This window comes from Choloepus didactylus, chromosome 21, assembly GCF_015220235.1.
Source record: "Choloepus didactylus isolate mChoDid1 chromosome 21, mChoDid1.pri, whole genome shotgun sequence".
NCBI lineage: Eukaryota > Metazoa > Chordata > Mammalia > Pilosa > Megalonychidae > Choloepus > Choloepus didactylus.
This window is the reverse complement of record NC_051327.1, coordinates 39,980,218-40,003,286: the sequence shown is the minus strand read 5'-3', so window position 1 is coordinate 40,003,286 and position 23,069 is coordinate 39,980,218. Positions and strand designations below refer to the sequence as shown.

The following is a 23,069-nucleotide window of genomic DNA, read 5'->3' as shown; positions in this document are numbered from 1 at the left end:
AGCTGCAAAATATCATGTGTATTTATGGCAAGAGATGTGAACCAATCAGGTCTACAAAAAAAGCTAATGGAACTAACAAGTGAGCTTAGGAAAGTTGCAGAATACAAGGTCTATATACAAAACTGAATTGTATTTCTATATGGTACAAATGAAAAACTGTACATTGAAATTTTTATCTTACAATATCATTTATAATTATATCAAAAAATATGAAATACCTAGGGATAAATCTGACAAAATATGTGCAAGATCTGTACTTTGAACACTAAAAAACGTTAGTGAGAGAAATTAAAGAAAACCTGAATAAATGGAGAGAAATAACATGTTTATGGGCTAGAAGACCCAATATTATTAAGAACTCAATTCTCCCTAATTTGATTCAATACAATCCCAAACAAAATCCCACAGGCTGTTTTCTATAAACTGACAAACTGATTCTGAGCTTTATATTGGCTATGCAAAGGACCTAGAATAGCCAAAATACTGTGAAAAAGAAAAAGTTGGAAGATTCCATTACCTGATTTCAAGACTTATTATAAGCCACAGTAATTAAGACAGCGTAGCACTAGCACAAAGAGAGACAAATAGATTAAAGGAACAAAATGGAGCCCAGAAATAGACCCACAGGTACAAAGGTACAAAGGCAATTCAGTGAAGAGAGGGTGGTCTATTCAACAAATAGGGTTGGAAAACTAGAAATCCACATGCAAAACACATGAACTTTGATCCATACTTTGCACCACATGCAAAGATTTTTTCAAACGGGACCATACACCTAAATGTAAAATTGCTGAGAAGTATTCCATTATTCTTGTTACCCCTTTGTAATCTTCCCCTTACACCCCTCCCTGTGCCCCCTCCCCCACTCCTGTCTCTAGCTATAAAATTTCTCGAGAAAAACTTAGGAAATAATCTCTATGACGGTGATTTAGGTAGAGACTTTGTAGCTATGACACCAAAAACACAATCCATAAAAGAACAAACTGATAAATTGAATTCCATCAAAATTAAAACTTCTACTTTTGAAAGACACTAGTAAGAGAATGAAAAGACAAGTCAGAGATTAGAAGAAAATATTTGCAAATTATATGTCTAATAAAGAATTGGTATACAGAATATATAAAGAATTCTCAAAACTCAATAAGAAAACAAACAACCCAATAAATAAATAGGCAAAAGATTTGAACAGACAATTCCCCAAAGGATGGTAAATAAATACATGAAAATATGCTCAATACCATTAGTCATTAGGAAAATGCAAATTAAAACCACAATGAAATATTATTACATACCTTTAAGAGCGGCTAAAATTAAAATTTTAGACTGACCACACCAAGTGTTGACAAGGATGTAGAGCACATGGAACTCTCATGCACTGTGGGTGGGAATGTAAAAGAATACAACAATTTGGAAAACAGTTTGGCAGTTTTAAAAAAGTTAAACATACACCTATCATATGACCCTGCCATTCCACTCTGCTCCTAGGTATTTACCTAAGAGACAAGAAAACATATATCCATACAAAGACTTGTACACAAATGTTCAGATCAATTTTATTTATTTATAGTCAGAACCTAGAAACACTCAAATGGCTATCAAAAATGAATAAAAACACAAAATGTGGTATATCTATATAATGGAATACTTTCCAGCAATAAAAAGGAAGAAACCATTGATACATTTAACATGGATGAATCTCAAAACAATAATGCTGAGTGATAGAAGCCAGACCAAAAAAAAAAGAGTACTTACTATATGATTCTATTTATAATAAAACTGTACGAAAGGCAAACTAATCTTCAGTGACAGAAAGCAGATCAGTGGTTGCCTGGAGACAGGAGTGGGGGAGGGGGGCACAGGGAGGGGTATGAGGGGAGGATTACAAAGGGTAACAAGAATCTGGGGGGTGATGGATATGTTCATTATCCTTCTTGTTATCCTGGTTTTATGGATGTATACATGTGTCAGAACTGATTAAATTGTACACTTTAAACATGTACAGTTTACTGTACATCAATTATACCTCAATAAAACTGTTAATAAGAGCTGCCTAAATTTTATATTACCCATTTCAAATTGTCCCTTTTTCATCAGCATACTGAAAATCTTCCCTCAAAGAAAAGAAAAGTAATTGCTGTAACTGCCTCAAATACACCTTTTCCTTTGACCTTTACTCTATATAAACACAACTATAAAAGTAAATTACCATTGGATGGAAAAGTGAACAAACTGGTCTCTCTGGATTGCACAGTGGTCTGTTTATTGGCTTTAAAAGAAGCTTGAATGTTTAGCTAAACTACCAGTACTGAATGCTTGGTCACTTAATATTGAAAATATTGTAACCACAAACTGCCCTAAAGCAATTCATTAATTCAAACAAACATTTATTGCACATGTACTCTGTGTCTGGCATTGTTGTAAGCATTGGATTTCATGCAGAAGGGTCAGTATCATTCTGCATCTACTCTTGAAATAATATGTAAGGTTTTAATCATTGCATTTAAAAATACAACTAAAGAATATCAATGGAAATAAGCCGTAGACAGACTAAAAAAAAATTCTTCTAATAAAGTCAAAGTTAAAATAATAAATGTTAATGATAAGATGGCCAAAGAATTATATACCCATAACTTAGAATTCTGAAATGAGAGGTATTTCTTGAAGCCTCAGTGAATTCACAATTAATATTTTTTTAAAAATACTTTCATACACAGCCAGAAGAACATAGTCTGTCAGCTCCCACGAGGTCCTTCTGGCTTGGAAATATAAGGACGTGAAAAGCTTATGTAGGCAGACCCAAAATGGTTTTTTCAAAAAATTAAAAAAAAAAAAACCCCAACAACTATGAAGTTTTAAGCAAACTCCCTAAAAGTTGTATCAAAGACAATACTCTGTGTCACAGCGTATTCCTTACTGACAATTTTAGAGAATTCTATGTTAACTGGACCAAGGATAATACATCTTATGGAAGAGGTAAACTTATTTACTCAACATAAAACGCCAAAGGTTCACATTCCTTGCCATAAACATACAAGATACTTAACAATTTATCAAGAGCACAATTTGAAAATCTTTTACTATCTTTTTTTCCCTTGCAAAGATACTTCCCTTTTACACTGAGTCTATCAAAGAATCCAATGAACTGATGCAATAGATATAGATCAATAAATATGCTTTGTTAGAGATAACTGGATGCCACATTGTGCTTCAGATTCTCTTGAAAATGTTATTCCTTTTTGCAATCTTTCAGGTAGCCTCCAAACTGTCATGTCTTGTGTTCTAAAAACAATTTTACTAAACAATAAGCTTTAAGTGAATTTTGACTGACACAGGGATTCCTTGTTACATGTTCTTAATACATCATATCCAAATTCTATCCACATTAAGTACTGCTAATCTTCTAAGCATTCAGTAACCACAGCCTTCCAGACCACCGGTTCTACAAGCATAGTTTATAAATATTCTCATTCCCATAGAGAAGCAATAACCATAATAACAAAAGATGAAAGACCAAACCACAGTAATCAGTCATTTTAGCTTCTACTTGTGTTTTTCAGAGTTTTAAAAATGAAAATGGTTTTGTTTTAGTTAAAATGGTGAACAGAAGTATCCCCAAAACTCATTTTGCAGCTGACAGTTAATCTTATAGAATCTTTCCTTCTCACCTACAATATTTACTTCAAATAAAATGGCAAAATGGCACCTGCTGCAGTTTGAGTAAAACTCAAACTGAGAACCAAATTTGCTTTTCTTCATGGCACCTCTACTGTCAATTATTGCCCTATTATTACATTTCCTCTTAAAGGAAAACATCATTCCATAACCTAACATATACTGGCAGTCTACAATGTGCCAGGCACTGTGCTAAACACTTCATATGCCACCTTCCTGTTCACCCTCCCAACAATCCTATGAGGGAGCATTTCACAAGTGTGGACTAATAATGACTTTAAGTAACCTGGCCAAAGTCACAAAGCTACTTCCTATTTCGAATCTCTCTGAGAAACTCAAGAACCATTTAGCAGGGAGTCTCCCAAGCCAAGCTCCAACTGGGACCACACCTGCCTGAGAATGAAGACTCATCTGACCGTGAGAACCTTGTGCTTAATTATTCTCAGTGTGTTATTATTCTCTAATTCACTTTAAGCTGACTGTATGCCTTACACGTAAGAGTAACAACATAGTGACAGGACTAGATATAGGCCACATTTTATTTTCCAAGCTTTAGTTTTCAGTTACCCTTTGTAACCATGATCTTGTAAAGGCAGGTAAGGTCTCTTTCGCAAGACTATTTTAGAGCTATAGAGTAGCCAAACAAGTGGTATAATTATTACTCCCAGCCATGTTTAAAGTGGCTCTAAATGTTTAAAATAATTCTGATTTAAAATTATACCAGTGCTTGTCATATAAGCAGATAATACAATGTAAAGTTATAACAAATAAGATTCATAAATGAGTAATTTATCATTCACTCCTCCAAAAATACTCTTTCATTAATGACAGCACAGAAGAGTGGTTTTCAAATGATGCTCCTGGAACCCCAGGGAGTACCAGCCAAGTCATCCACTGCCCTGTGGACCAGAGACCCTCTTATACCTGTTTCATATACTGAGTTTCATGGATAACAAACACATCCAGAAGAGAAGTTGGCAAACAGCATCCCTTAGAGAATTTATCCCCTTATAGAATTTTAGTACACTATTTCGCTATCTTTGAGATGCAGCATAAAACTAACTTAAATTCAGACTTTATCAGCATAGGGCCTGTGGGAACTATAAGTGGCTGAACAGCTTTTATATTCTCCTTGTCCACTAAGAAAGACTATTCAATAGAGAACATAAGATTTGTCAGCTATTTAATTACAGAAACAATTGAAGCACGTTAGAATTGTCTATTTACATCCAGAATATTTATACAGGACTTAGAATCACTTATCAGGTTCTTTATATATGGGAGGCAACACACTAGCCTATTCTATATACACAAACAGAAGCACCATTTCAATTGTTTTACCCTTTCCATAATTCAGACAAATTCTTCCCGTAACGAGACTAAGTCTAGGTAGAGATAAAACATTTTGGTTTGTATTCTCCCACCCCCCCAATGCTTAATGTTCCTTTTTGAATTATATTTATCAATCATTGAAATATCCTAAATTACATAAATGGGAACACAGTGGATGTGAAGGTGACCTTATTGTTTCGGGCAGTGCAGTAGAGAAGTGGCCTGGACTCAGGAGGGGCCCAGGCTCCTTTCTCAGGCCACCTACTCATGTGAGGGCTTCTTACTTCCTCCCTCCACATCTAGGTTGTGAACTCCTTTCTCAATTTTGAGTGATGCTATCTTGGAAGAATTAAATAGTGAAGAATAAAGCTACCTCTTCAGGAATATAATCATTTCAGAATATAGAATATGATACACTACATCAGTTGCATTTTAATTATTATCTTCAGATGCTCAGAAGGGGTGCCTCCAGAAAGCAACATTCTTAATTTCAACTCTGTACCTGGTTTCAAACATGACATATTTCACAGGGGTCTTGGCCTTGGCAGAGATATTCCATGTAATTAATTAAATAACCTCTGAAGCAATCAAACCTATGATCTTGATAGGTTTTTGGTATCATCAAAATTCGAAATGTGGTCACCATGAGTAGCTTGTAAAACTCAGAATACACAAAGTCTTAGTCCATAAACAATTGCTGAAACTCTATCTGAAAGAGCAAGTGTTACTCTACAATTCAAAAGAAAATAATCTCAGTTACAGGCATACCTCTTTTTATTGTGCTTCACTTTATTGTGCTTCACAGATATTGCATTTTCTGCAAATTGAAGGTTTGCGGCAACCTTATGTCAAGCAAGCATACTGGCACCATTTTTCCAACAGCATGTGCTCACTTTGTGTCTCTGTGTCACATTTTAATTAAGGTATGTACATTATTTTCTTAGATATAATGCTATTACATACTTAATGGACTAAGTATAGTATAAACATAATTTTTATATGTACTGGGAAACCAAAATATTCGTGTGATTTGCTTTATTGCAATATTCGCTGTACTGAAATGACCTGAAACCAAACCCAGAATATTTCAAAGGTATGACTATATTTTTAAAATAATCCCCAACACAGGCTTATCTTTAATAGTGATTAAAGTGTCCGGCTGAAGGAGGAGTGAGATGCTACAGGGCTCCATACCCCAACAGAAGCTTTGGACATGGACCAGCAAGAGCTGACAGAAAAACCTTTCTCAAAGCACCAGGTAACAATTAAAGGATTGTAGCCATGGAGTACATGCCAAATCAAGAAAAAGACAACTTAGAAGTGGTAGGATCTTGATCTGACACCCAGGGGTGTAAATACCCCTGGCAACGTGGAATATGACTCCCGGAGAGGAATCTGGACCCGGCATTGTGGGATGGAGAACATCTTCTTGACCAAAAGGGGGATGTGAAATGAAATGAAATAAGTTTCAGTGGCTGAGAGATTCCAAAAGGAGCCGAGAGGTCACTCTGGTGGGCACTCTTACGCATAATATAGATAACCATTTTTAGGTTCTATTGTATTGGAATAGCTAGCAGTAAATACCTGAAACTATCAAACTACAACCCAGAACCCCTGAATCTTGAAGACGATTGTATAAAAATGCAGCTTATGAGGGGTGACAATGTGATTGTGAAAGCCATGTGGACCACACTCCCCTTTGTCCAGTGTATGAATGGATGAGTAGAAAAATGGGGGCAAAAAAAAAAAAGCACCCAGTGATCTTTTTTACTTTAATTGTTCTTTTTCACTTTAATTTTTCTTATTAGTTTTGTGTGTGTGGTAATGAAAATGTTCAAAAATTAATTTTGGTGATGGACGCACAGCTGTGTGGTGGTACTGTGGACAATTGACTGTACACTTTGTATAACTGTATGGTATGTGAATATATCTCAATAAAATTGAATTATTAAAAGTGGTAGGATCTCATGGGACACTGGCTAGCCCCTCCCCAACCCCTCATCTGTGCTCCCAGTGCAGGTATCTGGTCCCGATTCTGGATGGATCAGAGTAACCCTCGTGCACATACTGTGAGCACATATATGTCTGGCCCTACCTGTCTGGTGGTGGCCTGAGGGAATCACCATCACAGAACTTGCCCTATGTGTAGAAGCCATCCCACAGAACTCTCCTACAGAATACTGTGGGAGAGCAATCAAGTCATGGCTGCCAGGGCAAGGGAATGCTGGCTGTGGAACATATAGTGCAGCGCCTAGCCCATGAGAAAACTGTTTCCTAGAAGAGAGGAAACATTTGGCATGGTGTAAATGGGAGAATTCCTAGGGCCGTAAGCACGTGCCTGAGACAAGGAAGGTGCCCAAAAAGGGACAGGAAGGCCACTAAGCTTTGGCCTAGAGTTATTCTCTAAGCTCACTGCATAAATAAGCCCTGAAGGAGGGGACTTGCACAGATCAATCTGCAAAGATCAGGAAAGGTGTTTTCTTTGTTTCTTTCTTCTTCTTTTTTATTTTTGGTTAGCTCCTGGCAATCAAGGAAAGCTCTTACATAACACCAGCCACATACCAGACAAAGGAAAAAATGCCTCAAAGTCTAAATTCAGTGACAACACGTTAAAACATCAAAATGCCCAGGTTTCAACAGAAGTTTACAAAACATACAAAGAAACAGGGAGCAATGGCCCAGGCAAAGGAAAAGATTAAAGCACTAGAAATCCTCCTTGAGGAGTACCAAACCTGGGACACACATGACAAAGACGTTTAAAAAATGGTTCTGAAAAAGCTCAAAGAGCTAAAGGAAAACCAGGACAAAGAACTAAAGGAAATCAGGAAAACAAAATAGGAACACAAAGAGAATATCCGTAGAGAGATGGAAATTATGAAAAGGAACCAAACCAAGCTGAAGACCACAGAAACAGAAATTAAGTATTCCCCAGAGTAATTCAACAACAGATTGGAGCTGGCAGGAGAAAGACTTGGTGAACTTGAGGATAAGAAAATTGAAACCACCTAGTCTAGGAAACAAGAAAGAATGAAGAAAAGTGAACAGAGGAGGAACCCGTGAATCACAATCAAGCATACCAAAATACGAACTGTGGGAGTCTCAGAAGGAGAAGAAAGAGAGAAAAGGGCAGAGAGAATATTCAAAGAAATAACATCTGAAAACTTCCCAAATCTAACAAAAGACATGAACATACACATCCAAGATGTTCAATGAAACTCCAAACAGAATAAATCCAAATAGACCCACAACATGGCACACTATACTCAAACTTTGAATGCCAAAGTGAATTCTGAAAGCCACAACAGAGAAGCAATGTGTCACATACAAGGGAGTCTCAATAAGATTAAGTGCTGATTTCTCACTGGAAACCATGGAGGCAAGAAAGCAGTGGGATGACATATTTAAAGTGCTGAAAGGAAAAAACTGCCAACCAAGAATTTTGCATCTGGCAAAACAGTCTTTCAAAAATGAAGTAGACATCATGGGATTGAGAAAGCCTTCTTGACCAAAAGGGGGAAGAGAAATGAAACAAAGTAAAGTTTCAGGGGCTGAAAGATTTAAAATGGAGGTTATTCTTACGCATTATATAGATATCCCTTTTTAGTTTTTAGTGTATTAGAATAGCTAGAAGGAAACACCTGAAACTGTTGAACTGCAATCCAGTAGCCTTGTTTCTGGAAGATGAGTGTAAAACTATATAGCTTGTAAGGTACAACCATGTGATTGTAGGAAAACCTGTGGCTCACTCCTTTTATCCAGTTGCATGGACAGATAAGTAGAAAAATGGGAACAAAACGTAAATGAATAATAGGAACAGATGGGGAGGATGGATTGTTTGTGTTCTTTTTTACTTTTATCTTTATTCTCATTTTTATTTATTTTTAGGAGTAATGAAAATGTTCAAAAATTTACTGTGGAGATTAATGCACAACTATATGATGATACTGTGAACAGCTGATTGTATACTTTGGATGACTGTATGGTATGTGACTATAGCTCGATAAAATTGCAGGGAAAAAATAAAGGAAAACAGAATGAAGGAATTAATAAAATAAAAGTATATATTAAACAAAAAAAATGAAGGAGAAATTAAGACATTCTCAGATAAACAAAACCTACGGGAGTTAGCTAGACTGGCCCTACAAGAGATGCTAAATAGAGTACTGCAGATTGAAGAGAAGACAATAGAGAATACATCCAAAGGTATATGAAAAAATAAAGATCTCTGATGAAGGTAACAACATGGGTAAACAGAAATGCCAAAATACTAGTGTACTTTTGGTTTCTAACTCCACTTTTTACTTCCTACAGGATCTAAAAGGTTAATGAATAAAATGTAATGATAAATCAATGGCTTTGAATTCATATAAAAATGCAATCTGTGACAAGAACTATATAAAAGTGTGAGGGTGGCGGGGTATAGGAACACAGTTTGTATATACTATTGAAGATGAGTTGGTATCAAAGCAAACAAGATTTTTATAGATTCAGAATACTAAATTTAAACCCCATAGTAACTACAAGGAAAATATCAGAGAATATGCAAGTTCACAGAGTCAGAAATTAAGAGTACAGGTAGACAGGGACAGGGCACAGGGAGAATGGAGAATTAATGCATAATGGATGTAGGGTTTCTGTTTGGGGAGATGAGAAAGCTTTAGTAATGGAAAATAACGAGGGCACTGCAATACTATGGATGTGATTAATCCCACTGAATGGTATACTTAGCAGTGGTTGAGGTGGGAAAGTTTATGTTGTGGGGGAAAAAAAAAAAAAAAGCAACTAAATGCAATTCATGATCCTGAGTGGATCTAACAAGGAAGGAAAAAGGCCCAGAGGGACATCATTGGGACATATGAAAAAAACAAAAGAAATATAGTCTGTAAGCTTTATATCAATATTTAATTTCTTAAATTTGACAACTGCACTTAAGGTGGTTATATAAGTGAATATCCTTGTTCTTAGAAATGTACATGGCAGTATTAAGTGTTCAAGGAGCACAATGTATACACCCTATACTCAAGCATTCAGAAAACGGATTGATAGATAGAGATAGATCAATTGATCGATCAATCAGAGGGGTGGGGTATGTTGGAGTTCTCTGTATGGGGTTTGTATTATTTTTGTAACTGTCATGTAAGTCAAAGTATTTCAAAATAAAAAGCTTTTTTTCTTTAAAAAAAAAAAAAAAGCTGATATGTCCTAATCTATTTGAGTTCTCAGACAGATAGAAATGCTCTATAAAATTATCATCTACTTAAAAGGAACTCTAGCCTGCATACTCAGCCAGGCACATTTAATGAAGGCTCTTTGGTGAAAAAGTAAATAAATAAATAATTTAAAATGGCTCATATCTCTACTTCAGCATAAAAAAATGAATCCAAGTAATAAATGAAGATACTAAAAATATATATAATTTACTATAATATCTTGTCATATGGCAGGATGGTAGGATAAAAGAATGTTTAGCCTACAAAACACAATTGTATGCATGCTTTAAAATAAAATTTTAAAAACCCACCTCTCCCACATGTGAACATAATATTACTACTTCACATAACACTACTATGTCTTTCAAATACTTAAATAATACAAATCATGGCATATTCAAGCTACTAGTGGTTTGGTTTTCCTGAATATAGAAGAAAGACAGAGTTGGAAGCACATTCACTCCAAAATGAAAGGGGGAAAAACCAAAGTCAAATTCCATTTCTAAACTTGTGTTCCAATAGCTATTAAGAGAGGAATCAGGAGTCAGATTTCAAGATGCCAAGACTGGAAATCTGCAAAACATTCTATTTTTATATAAAAGATGAAACTAAGTTAACATCTGCTATTCAGAAGACAACACTTAAGTCCTGATGTGAAGTAAATTCTTATTTTTAAGGTGAACTTCAAGTCCTTTCCATTCACAAATAGGACTTGATTTATTAAGTTCCCTGCTTTGTATCTCCAGAGTTGATCAAAGCACATTTTCTTAGTACAATCTGTATTGTTCCAAATGTTTTACAAACATCTTTTGAGAGGTTTACAGGAGTCATCTGAAATCATATCCAAGGATTCATCCTATGAGTCAGTTATTCTTAATAAGGAAATAGAATCTTTCTTTATCACCTTTATTTCCCTGGATATCACACATCTAATTCTTATCTGTCACAAAATTGAGGGAAAAAAAATCACTGGCAGGATTGCCAGCATATAATTACTGGCATTAAATGCCAGGCAAGGTAAAAAAAGAAGAGGCACAATTTCATTACCTGGACATGAAGAGTACAGGTCAGCACAGTATCGGAACTTTTACATTATAATCTCCCTTAGCCAACAAGGATAACTCTTAGGTTCATCTACCATTTAGTCCTAGTCTCAAATCTTTATTTTCTAGCTTCATCTGAAATCCAAACTATCGATCCAACTGTCTGGTGGACACATCCACCTGAATTCACTCAGTCGCCCAGATATTTACTGAATATCTACTCTTTGCCAAATACAGCATGCTAGGCTCTGGGGATTCACAACAAAGAACAGAGCCACCCTTGTGGGACTTCTGAAAGTAAAGGAAGCCAAACCAATTTTTTAAGTGCACAAAATATGTAACACAAACTGTGATCAGCTGTATGTCCCAGACTAAGCTGGTCTAAAACTGAACTTTGTTCACTGCACTCTGGCCTGCTCTCCCAGAATCTTTGTTCTTGGTCAGAAACAGAACCATCACAAGTTACCAAAGCTATACACCTGGGAGGCATCCTTGGCCTCTTCCTTCTTCCTCAGATCTCAGTCACAGGGTCCTGCCTATAGGGATGTGCACTGGGTCCTGCCTATAGGGATGTACCCAATACAAGCCTTCTCCACTTCTTTGGGAACTCCCTCGGTGATGGCGGTCGAGTGCCTCCAGAAGGATCCCAGTGCCTGGCCGCAGGGCACAACACCCAAGGCCAAGAGTGCCCCTAGGATTTTAACAACTAAAGCTAGGAGGGAGAAGTTCTTTTCTTCCTCTTGGATGGAGAGTATAAGGATGACCCCTGCCCTGTGTAGAAGCCTAAGGGAAACAGAGACAGGCAAAGAGTCTCTGTGATAAGGACCACTTCTAATCCCTGAGGTCCCTAAAGTTGCCCTGGTTTTTGCAGCATTGCATTCCTTTGACAAGCTGCTCCAATAACCTTCCAATTAATCCCCCTTTAAACTTAAGATAGCTTGAAGGGGGTTCTGCTACTTGCAGTTAAGAGTTCTGACTGGCACCTCCTAATTATCGCCAGCCTGTCTTCAGTTCTGCCACCAATGCTCCAGTTCAGGTCCTCATCAACTTCCACCTGTACTACTGTAACACTCCAACTGGTCTCCTGGCTTTAGTCTCATTCTTCACATCCTACTACCACAAAACAGTAACCAGAGCAACCTTGCAATGGCCCCCCATTAAAAACAAAATCCAAATTCCTTAACAGTGCATATACAATCAATCTTCCTCACCAGCCAAGTTCTAGTTACCGCCTGCTTCATGCTTATGTTCTGACTACACGGAACTACTTGGGCTTACACGCACACGCGCGCACACACACCATGCTGAACTGATAGGTAACCAGGACGTTTTCCTTTCCAAAAACTTTGAAAACCTGAAGAAATTAAAGAACAGAGGTTTTCTTTAAGCTCACTTCTCAGCATCAAAATGATCTACATTAGAAAAATGGGGATAAAAACTAAAGGACAAATGGGGTGGGATGGGGGGATGATTTGGGTGTTCTTTTTTCACTTTTATTTTTTATTCACGTTCTGGTTCTTTCTGACATAAGGAAAATGTTCAGAGATAGACTGTGGTGATGAACGCATAACTATGTTATCATACTGTGGACAGTGGATTGCATACCATCGATGATTTTATGGTGTGTGAATGTATTTCAATAAAACTGAATTTAATAATAAAAAAAAAGATCTACATCTACATTTTATTATATCAATAATACTAGCTATGGCTGCTATGAATATCTAGTACCAATCCAAATGACATACAGGGCAGCAAGAAACTGGGAGAACTGCAGACCTAACAATAAGTTCGGATCACCTGCCCATCTGTGTAGACTGAGCACCAGCATTAACTCTTCTGTGAGGCATTTTAACCCACAGAGAGGTGAGTACTCCCTCCTCCCTTCTGTGTTCCTCCACTGTCCTCTGTGGAAGGTTCTAGTATGGCATGTGTACCCTTATTCCTTGAGCAAAGGACCAGGTCCCACTCACCTCTGGATCCCAAATCCCAGCTTGGTGGTCCCTACATATCAGATGCTTATAAATGTCCATGGAATGATCCATGCATTCTGAGCTAGACAGAACACTGAAAGACATTTATAATAATAATAATAATAATAGGCACATTGGGTATTAGGTTAGGAAACTTGATCTTCCCACGATGAATTAGATTAGATGGGAATATCTGAAAATGCAAAAGTTGTTTTATATCTCTAAGCCACCGTATAGTTAACCAAGTGACCATTTAATTTTGGACCAATTTTTTAAATAGGAAATGTCTAAAGATAATTATGATTTAAGTTACAGAAAATTTTAAACAGATGCAAAATTGCACACACAATGAAAGAAAAAGATAAACTGGACTTAAAAACTCTGGTGTGTTAAAGGACACCAGCACAGAAGTAAAAATATAACCTACAGGATGGGAGAGGATTTTTGCCAACTGTAGCACCGGTAAGAATCTAGTACCCAGAATATATAAAGAACTATTGCAAATCAATAATAAGACAAATCACCCATTTTAAAACTGGGTAAAGGATTTGAACAGGTATTTCTCTAAAGAAAATATACAAATGATTAATAAGCACATGAAAAGATGCTCCACATCATTAGTCCTGAGCAAAACACAAATCCAAACCAGGAGATAATATCTTCACACCCACTAGGATAGCTATAATCAGAAAAACAGAAACTAACGAGTGTTGGTGAAGATGCAGGGAAATTAAAACCCTCAAACATTATTGGTGAGAATGTACAATGGTGCAGTCGCATTGGAAACAGTTTGGCAGTTCCTCAAACAGTTAAAAATAGAGTTACCATAGGACCCAGCAATGCCACTCTTAAGTGTATACCCAAGAGAAATGAAACATGTCCACACATAAACTTGTACAAAATGTTCATAGCAGCATTATTCAGAATAGCCAAAAGGTGGAAACAATCTAAATGTCCACTAACTGGTGAACAGATACACAAAATGTGGTCTATCCAAACAATGGAATACCACTTATCAATGAAAAGGAACAAAATACTGATACATGCTATCATATCAATAAACCTCAAATATATTATTCTAAATGAAAGAAGTCAGATGGAAAGGCCATATATTGTATGATCCCATTTATATGACATGTCTAGAAAGGCAAATCCAGAGACAGAAAGTAGATTAGTGGTTGCCAGGGCCTGGGGGAAGGGGTGAAAAGGGAATGACTGCTAATGAGTTTCAGGTTTCTTTTTGGAGTCTTGAAAATGTTCTGGAATTAAATGCATAGTTTTGTGAATATAGTAAAAACCACCAAATTGCATACTTTAATAGGGTGAACTTTATAGTATGTTGTTTTTTTTTAAACAACTGCACAAAGTCATATAGTGACACCTCTGGACAGGGGCCTAGCTGAATCAGTCTGCCTGCTACAGAATAACCTGTCATAGAAACACACAATCTGTTCAAATGAGGAAATGATCTATTTCCCTACTACTTAACCCTTACAGCGACCAACCATAAAACCAAATTCAAAGTAAGAGCAAAGAACAAGAGCACACAATTTGCAATTCACTGGCAGGTATGGAATGGTATTAAACAAAGACTGCACAAAGAAAACCGTTTATCCAAACTGCTCACTTCCCTGTGATTACACAGATTTAAACAAGTCAAAGTCCTTCTACTCATGAGAAAATGTGCCAGCTTCTTTATTAGCACAGAGAAAGGAAAAACAAGCATTCTCTCCTGTAACAAAATTAACATCCCACAGAAGGTCTGTTTGTACTTGGCAGCCATGAACCTTTCATCTCCTAGCATTGCTCAATTAAACAAGCCTATGTTGTATTGCACACAATGAGCCCGACACCCTCGCAGGCTGCTAAACTTCCACAGCTGATGTTGGAGAACATTCGAAATAAAGAGGATGATGAAAATGATGACGATCTTCATTCTCATTCTTCATTTTGCTCAACATTTAAATTCTCTACAATAATGGAAAAATTCTAACAACTCTGAGAGCCTTTGCTCCATCAGTGTACACAGGAAGACAGCTCACGCTTGGGAGCCAGAAAGAGCCACATGCCCAAGGACAAATTTCACAATCTCACGGAGCCCCTCTGTTCTCTAAAACTGAGATAAATCTATCCTCTCCAGGTTATTCTGAGGATGAAAGGAGGTACTGAACACAAAGAGCATAGCACAATGCTCAATTATGTATATCCCCGCCATAAAAATCCTACTGCTTGTCAAGTCTTAAAAGCAAATACTCATTATAGAGTATTTAGCATAGTATCGTCTAAGAAACTGACACAGGCCATCCTTCTACCCCAAGGACATCTACACAACAACAGATCCCATGCAGATTTCATATTAAATTATCCTCCCCTACCCCTGCACTCAACCCTCCACCCACCCACCAGCCAAAGAAAACCATCAATAAAGTCTCTTTTAAATGTATTAAATCAGGGCATGACCCAAAGTGTTCATTCACCTAAGAGGCATTTAAAAGCACTGAACTGAGCAAGACACACCAAGAGAAACACTAATAGAAGCAAATGCATGTTTTGCAGTGCAATAATTGGTAACCTTTCCATAAAGATTGATGCAATCTGATTGTAAATCCCAAGTGTCAGCAATAAGTTCTTAAGATAACAGAAAAAGGAAGTGGGATGGTTTCAAGCACTCCAGAAAAGATGTAGGAGGATATCCTTTCCCACTGACAGCAATTAATGTTTGAGTGATGGCTGCTAGCATATTCAGACTATAAAGAACTTTGTTACATGAGAATAGACTGAAAAATATTTAAAATAAAACTTACCCGATTTAACGTACACAAACACTTAAACCTCGCCATGAACACAAGTGTCCTCTCTGTACAAACTGACATGAAGGAAAAGTTTCTGTGAAATTCCAATACTTGTCATTACACAGCTATAATAAAGGATGAAATGGTGATTTTCGGTCATATTCCCATGTTTAAAGCCTATTTAAAGAGAATGTCTCAATTCTACAGTAAAAGCCAGGGTCAAATGCCCTCTACCCAGCCCCAGACAAATTTCCATCCTGCTGCAACACTAGGGAAAGCTTCCAGGATTAGGAAGGAAGAAAATTTCTCAAGGATGATGGGACACTGAAGGGGGTGGGGATATCCCTTAGGGAATTTCACTAAGCACTGAACTCCCCAAGGAACTTTGGCTCATCATCGTTCTCCACCCCTCTTCCCAAAAATCGACACTTCTAAGACCCTGAGTTAATAACATCCCTGAGAGAGACCAACTCAGTTATAGATACTACATAATTCAACTCCGCTTGTTGGTTTTGCTAGGAATCTCTTCTCTATACTGCATACAAGCACTTAAATATTTTTCCCTCCTATTGCAGTTCAATGCTCTCACCCTGATCATAAAAGTTTTCTCTGAATATTCTACCACCACACATTCTGTACACGAAGACAACTTTTCTCCTCTGCCCAACTTTCTAATCAAATAACTAACCACTTACACAATGCCAGTCTAAACTTGAAGCTTTATGCCTAAAATAGGAAGAAACCATTAGAAATGTATAACATCCAACCCATTAAGTACATAGGAATGTCTTCTGTTTAAATACAGTATAAAAATTTTTACAAATGCAGCAAAGAGAAGAAATGATAAAGCCTTAATTGTAATTATGACTTCTGTTCAACTACTATTAGTAATTCTTCACTTTCCAAGAGTGTTTTTAGAATCAAGATTTTAAAGCATGCAATTAAAGAAATTAACTCAGTGAAATCAAAGTAAAGGGATTTGCTTGTATGAAATCATACAAGCAAATCCCTATACTGCTGCAGAAAAGAGATTCAGGACTCCAGTACTTTGGGTACTTTATCACAAAAATAAGATTATACTATTAGCCACAATATGATACCAGAGGAAAAAGTCCAAAAAAATCTCATTAACTGAGACCCTACTAATGAAGACTCAATTTTCTTTTGAGTCTGTGTATATTTAACTTCATACTGTTTATCAAGAAAGGAGTTGCTAGGCAAAGTAAAATGCAAATAAAAATTGCTAGCAGATTATTTAATCAATTTTTAAAACTTTACATGCAAATAACTGCCTCTAAAATACTAATTAAAACTAGCTCATGCATTCTTTTAGAAGCCCATATTCCAAAGGAAACAACATGGGAGAAATGAGAGACCATAACACCACTTAAATCTATTAGATAATTGTTCCATTCTCTGTTTATTTTGGCTGTGAAAAACTGGTTACAAGTCAGGACACTAGACAAAGATTTACACATTCTTCTCTAGGGCTGGCACTCTTTCTCTACTCTTATTTTTAATAAATGCTGAGCCACTCAAATTAAATATAGCTCAATTTCTCTCCATTATAATTAAAAGCATATTTTAAGGCATTTTACTTTATCCCTGGATTCAAATAATATAATGATTAAAAATATCCCTATGTCTATAAAATGAAATAGATAGGTTCTTTAACAAAATCTAGTTATCTCACTGGCTTACTTACTTTGCCTTAACAACAACAAAACAAAAACAAAAAACAAAAAAAAGCAGGTTTAAAAGAATACTATATATTATATTTTGAAAATAAGTGGAGTGTAGCCCTAACAAACAGAATCAAAATGTCACAAAATGCTGCTACAGTAATAAATGTCACTACAATTATGTACATCTAGATTTATGTTTATATAAAATCACAGATGCTAGTTTTCTTCAAATTAAAATTTAAACACTTCTAATTTAATTTAAAAGCTTCTAAGAAATAACTAAGGAGTGTGAGAGTATCTTAAGCCTAGTTGAACAATGATACAATATACAACACCATTCATCCCCTCAAAAACTATCTGAATGTCTGCCATGTACATACCAGGTACCACATTAAGTTTGCTAGACATAAACTAGTGAATAAAACACACTTGGTCCTGGTTTTGGTGGCATTCGGTCAACAATATTAACTAGGAGTGGAAATAGAAGCACCCCCACAAAGAGCAATCTAGATAAGATGCACCTATGTGTAGGAAAAAGAGGTATATTTTAATTGGCTTTTTATCAAGTCACACAGCAAACAACAGGCCAATGACTAAGTTGGTATCTGCTTCATGTGAGACCTTCTCTAAGGAACTCTTAATTGACTGAAATAAAATCTAAAACAAACATAAAATCAGAGCATCAGAAACTGGTAAAATTCTTTGGATAGAAGAGACACAACATCAATATACATAAGGTTGCACATCGATTCAAACACTCTATAATATTCCATAAACACCAAGTTTGTAAGTCATATTTCATATGCTATTTTGAAATTGGTATTGAAACTGAAAGATGTTAGGAAATTAGATTTTTAAGCTTTTGTACCTCCCTCTATAAGCAAACAGAAAACAAAGTATTATTCTCTATAGAGCAAAATGTTTAGTATCCAAAACAATTGCAGTTAGTTGACAAATAATTTTTAAATATCCACAACGAGCTAAGCAGGGCAGCAGACCTAAAAAAAAGAGCTCAACATATTTTAACATTTTTATCACATTTAATGTTCAAGGGATGTCTCGCTTAAACATGAGAACGACAGGCATAGTCTCGGTAAGAAATTTGTGTCAATATGAATATCAAATGAAAGAGGTCTTTGTAAACATAAACGAGGGATTGAACACAACCTAAAGCAACTTGGGCAGAGAATAAAAATACATATGCAGGGCCCCCCTGAGGAGTTGGGGGAAAATATGGAAGTGTTGGGCTTCCTCACCTGGATTGTTGCTGACGTTCTCACAGACATTGAGAACTGGTAGTTTGGTATACTGAGCCCTCTATCTTGGTTTGCCCTTATGGAGCTCGTTACTGCAAAGGAGAGGCTAAACCTGCTTATAATTGTGCCTAAGAGTCTCCCCATGAGTGCCTCTTTGTTGCTCAGATGTGGCCCTCTGTCCCTAGCTAACCCAACTCGGCAGGTGAACTCACTGCCCTACCCCCTACGTGGGACCTGACTCCCAGGGGGTAAATCTCCCTGGGAACACAGGATATGACTCCTGAGGATGAATCTGGACCTGAAATCGTGGGACTGAGAACATCTTCTTGACCAAAAGGGTGATGAGAAATGAAACAAAATAAAGTTTCAGTGGCTGAGAGATTGCAAATGGAGTCCAGAGGTCACTCTGGTGGGCATTTTTATGCACTACATAGATAACCCTTTTTAGGTTTTAATGTAATGGAATAGCTAAAAGTAAATACCTGAAACTGTCAATTGCAATCCAGTTGCCTTGACTCTTGAAGACGACTGTTTAACAATGTAACTTATAAGGGGTGACAGTGTGATTGTGAAAGCCTTGTGGATCACACTCCCTTTATCTGGTATATGGATGGATGAGTAGAAAAATGGGGACCAAAACCAAATGAAAAATAGGGTGGGGGCAGGATGATTTGGGTGTTCTTTTTTACTTTAATTTTTTATTCTTATTTTTACTTTTTCTGGTATAAGAAAAATGTTCAAAAAATAGATTGGGGTGATGAATGCACAACTATATCATGGTACTGTGAACAGTTGATTGTACAGCACAGATGACTGTATGATACGTGAATATATCTCAATAAAACTGAATTTAAAAAAAAACTCAAGGGATTGAGAATGTCTTCTTGACAAAAGGGAGAAGAGAAAGATTAACAAAATAAGGTTTCAGTGACTAAGAGAATTCAAACAGAGTCAAGAGGCTATCCTGGAGATTACTCTTATGCAAGCTTCAGCTAGATATGCCAAATCGCCACAGTAGAACAAGCCCAAATCAACAGTAGTCCCGAAAACCCTAAAGAATACCCTGGTCCCTATCTGAGACTCCATAAAAATTTCACTCACTAAGTTTATTTTTCAGAAACTTAAATCCTCCAGAATGTTCCTATGCCAGATAAGTCCCAAAACCCAGAGGCAACAACCTCTTCAATAACATCAACCAGATGCATCCCCCTTACCCATAATGTTGACAACTCTTTTCAATATGAAAAAGTTAAGGTGGTCACTGTCTAGACATCGAGAAAGTGGTTAAATGAGAGGAAGGTGTAAAACAGACAAGACAGGATTTAACAAAGGATTACGAATACTGAATGTTCATACAAAAGTGTTTTTTTTTATTTTTTTAGTTACTAGGGTATTAGAATAGCTACAAGGAAATAACTGAAATGGTGGAACTGTAACCCATAACATTCTTTGAAATTTGCTCTATAGCTACTCGTTAAATCATACTTTGAAAGTCATCACCTTTCTGTATATATGTTGTATTTCACAATATGGAAATAACTAAAATTGTGGAACTATGAACCACAACATTCTTTGAAATTTGCTAACTACTTGTTAAATTGTACTTCGAAAGTTGTCACTTTCCTGTATATATGTTATATTTCACAATAAAAAATGTAAAAAACAAAACAAAACAAAAAAACCCTGCTATCTCAAAAAAATACCATTTTTCTTCTATTGGATTGACAAACATTAAAAAGATTAACAAAATTCAGTGTTGGCAACGATATGGAAAATAGGATTCTCATGAATTTTTGGGGGGAGTACAAATTGATCATTTTTTAAAAGAGCAGCTTGGCCATATGTATCAACATTTAAAATGTTTATCATCTTAACCGAGTAAGGTACTTCTAAGAAGATAAATGAACAAGCATACAATGATTTAAGTATAAATTGATCAACACACCGTTATCCACAAGATAGAAAAACTATATAAATCTAAACAGCAATCAAAGGAGTACTTAAATTATGGTGCCTCTATGCAATGGAGTATTATATAGCTAGTAAGATTGTTATATATGATTATGCATGTCTTTCCAATTCACATGTAAGGATACAAAACATAGTATTGCATTAAAAAAGAAAAGAACACCATGAATAGGATAACCCAACTTATCTAAAATCTTTTATAAAAATAATTCTATACACATAAATTAATTTCTGCCATTAATCTCTGGGTGAAAGGATTCAGGTGCTAACTTTTTTTCATTATACTGTTTTATATGGGTGGAAGTTTTTCTTATTACTATTTATAAAAAAAACAACAATTTTCATTTAAGAAAAAGAAGCATTGCTAGCTTATCAAAAATTGTTTTAAATCCTTTCAACTCCCTATTTTAAAAGGAAGTATTCACTAAATGTTGCAAGGGTGTGTACCACCAAATAGCCTACGGGTTCTACAGCTAGACGTCCTTCTCAGTACCACACTTTAAAATAGAGATAATAGGAATTTAAAAATTAGATGCAAGGAATTAAGGAAAGCCAGATGACTTTATTAACCCAGCCCATGGTCCTGGCATATACCTTAAAAATCCTAGGTTTTCTGAACTTAAACACTCCTAAAACAATCACCCACTTACACTTTAATAAAGAACACCATAGAGAGGAGTAAAAAAAATAAAGGAAAGTTTTTTTTAATTGACAAAAACTTACCTCAGTAAAAATATTTAATTATTTTCCTGTCTTACATTCTCCTTCTTAGCACCTTTATTGTGAACCTGAAAGAAAAAAAAAGAAGTAAAAATTATTTCTTATTGAACATCTACTACATATCAGGCAAGGTGGCCAGAAAAAGGGTTCCTGAAGAATGTAAGTCTGAGATAAACTGTAAAGAACAAAATAACTGTTACTAAAATCGGACAGTGGGGAAAGAAAGGGAGAACCTGAAAAGTGTAAGTAAGTAACTTTTCCTTAGTTGTTCAAATACCTATAAACCACCATATTTGACAAAGCTGTGTGGAACACCAGCAGATTACGAGTTGGGGTGCTAGACTCAGAACTTCAGCATCTGAATCCCAGTTCTACCACTTCCTAGCTGAGTGATCTTGGGCAAGTTACTCAACCTCTGTGTACCAAACATAAAACAGTACCCAACCCATAGGGCTATTAAGAGGAATATTTGAGATAATCCACATCAGGGACTTTACAAACACTCCCTGGAATATAACAAATGCTCAACAAATGTTACCATTTTTATTATTATGGGCTCTTATGTTGATAAATCTGTTTGCCTCTTCCCACCTCCATCAACATTATTTATTATATTTATTATTATTATTGAAAAAGGGCATAATCTTTGTTTTGAAGGAATTTACAGTTTACTGGGTGTGCCAGTTCAATGTATTATGTCCACCAAAATGCCACTGTCTTTTTGCAATCTTGTGGGGCAGACATATTAGTGGGGACTAAGTTGGAACCTTTGGATTAGGTTGTTTCCATGGAAATGCACCCTGCTCAACTGTGGGTGATAACTCCGATTGGATAATTTCCATGGAGGTGTTGCCCCACCCATTCAGGGTGGGTCTGAATTAAATTACTGGAGCACTATATGAGCTGACAAACAGAAGGAACTCCATGCAGTTGACAGTGACATTTTGAAGAGGAGCTACAGCCAAGAGGGACCCTTTGAAGATTGCACAGAGGCTGAGAGAGTAGCTGCAGATGAGAGACAGTTTGAAGACAGCTGTTGAAAGCTGACTCTTGCTCTGGAGAAGCTAAGAGAGGACAAACATCCCAAGAGCAACTAAGAGTGACATTTTTGAGGAACTGAAGCCTAGAGAGGAGTTCCTGGGAGAAAGTCATTTTGAACCCAGAACTTTGGAACAGATGCCAGCCATGTGCCTTCCCAGCTAACAGAGGTTTTCCGGACACCATTGGCCATCCTCCAGTAAGGTATCTGATTGTTGATGACTTACCTTGGACACCTGATGGCCTTAAAACTGTAACTGTGTAATCAAATAAACCCCTTTTATAAAAGCCAATCCATTTCTGGTGTTTTGCATCCTGGCAGCATTAGCAAACTAGAACACTGGGTGACTCAAGCATTACCCAGACATATAATATAAGCA

The 23,069-nt window shown here is 36.4% G+C and overlaps 1 protein-coding gene across 5 annotated transcripts in view; it reads right to left on the bottom strand.

The window, feature by feature from the left end:
- The window catches only part of MRTFB (myocardin related transcription factor B), a 241,182-nt gene that overhangs the window by 209,872 nt on the left and 8,241 nt on the right, over positions 1-23,069 (bottom strand). For 4 of the 5 annotated variants that reach the window (XR_005213507.1, XM_037813867.1, XM_037813870.1 and 1 more), the window contains exons 2-3: positions 21,655-21,719; positions 1,293-1,375 (exon numbers count right to left, since the gene is read on the bottom strand). The gene's annotated coding sequence lies outside the window, so the exon portion shown is untranslated. The remainder of the gene's footprint in view (positions 1-1,292; positions 1,376-21,654; positions 21,720-23,069) is intronic. The other variant, XM_037813868.1, reaches the window with a different exon arrangement.